The sequence below is a fragment of the Phacochoerus africanus genome, chromosome X (assembly GCF_016906955.1).
Source record: "Phacochoerus africanus isolate WHEZ1 chromosome X, ROS_Pafr_v1, whole genome shotgun sequence".
In the NCBI taxonomy this organism is placed as follows: domain Eukaryota; kingdom Metazoa; phylum Chordata; class Mammalia; order Artiodactyla; family Suidae; genus Phacochoerus; species Phacochoerus africanus.
The window spans coordinates 83,773,762-83,774,915 of NC_062560.1; the positions used below are offsets into that span (position 1 = coordinate 83,773,762).

At 38.6% G+C, this 1,154-nt stretch overlaps 1 pseudogene; it reads left to right on the forward strand.

Moving 5' to 3' along the window:
- Positions 1-537: 537 nt before the first annotated feature.
- LOC125118916 (60S ribosomal protein L35-like) lies at positions 538-899 on the forward strand (annotated as a pseudogene).
- The last annotated feature ends 255 nt before the right edge of the window (positions 900-1,154 follow it).

The window sequence follows — 1,154 nt, forward strand, 5'->3', positions numbered from 1 at the left end:
GTGCTTGATTTTTTTTGTGTTCCATTTGCTGTTTTATCGACATAGTTATTGATAAAAGAGAACTCCTTGCCTAGATGGTGTTCTTTGGCCTTAAATTGGTTTGATGGGTAGACATTATCTTTGGACAATTAATCCTCTTGGTAGCAAAAACCTTTCCAAGCCAGCTGTGCTCACAATCTATTAATGCTAATATCTTCAATGTCTCTGAATTAATCTTTTCTTTAGCTTTTAAGGGTAGCAGATTTTTGTTTTTATTTTTATCTGAGAGGTTCCACATTCAGTTGATACTGTAATTTTCTTCAGTTCTTCAATTTTGCCACTTCCCTCCAAACAAACAAATAAATATGTAAACCCGTCTCGAGCACCTCCTATAAAAAAGTTAGACTCTGAGAGATGAAGAACATTTTGACTTTCAGAAATTGTGGGTGTGGTGATTATGGTGGTATGTCTGGATGTATATGTGACAGATGAAAGTACGAATAAGAAGTGAAAAATCTCTTTCCTTCAGAGCAGATAGTGGTGGTAGCTTATATCGCCATGGCTTAGGTTAAGGCTTGAGATCTTTGAGGTAAGAAGATAGAGCTGCTGAAACAGCTGGATGACTTGAAGGTGGAACTGTCCTAGCTAGGCATCACCAAGGTGACAGGTGGTACAGCATCTAAGCTCTCCAAGATCCTAGTTGATTGCAAATCTATCACCTAAGTTCTCACTGTCATTAACCATACTCAGAAAGAGAACCCCAGGAAATTCTACAAGGGCAAGAAGTACAAGCCTCTGGATTTGCAGCCCAAGAAACCACATGCTACAGGTTCAACAAGCATAAGGAGAAGTTGAGGACCAAGAAGCGGCAGCAGAAGAAAGAGTTGTACCCACTGCTGAAGTTTGTAGTCAAGGCCTGAGCATCATAGCATCGATAAAATGCAAACAAACTGGCAAAAAAAAAAAAAAGAAAAAAAAAGTGAAGAAGTGAAAGTGAAACAGCACAGGAAAAGAGGCAGAAAAATCTGTTGTAGTTGTTTTGTTACAGTTCTTTTCTTTCTATGTGCTATCTAATCTAGAGATTCCCTGAAGAGAGCTCCATGTTTCTCCATCAGTGCTGTGGGAAGGAAAGGATTCAATGAAGGTATTTCTAACTAAACATCAAAGCAAGACAG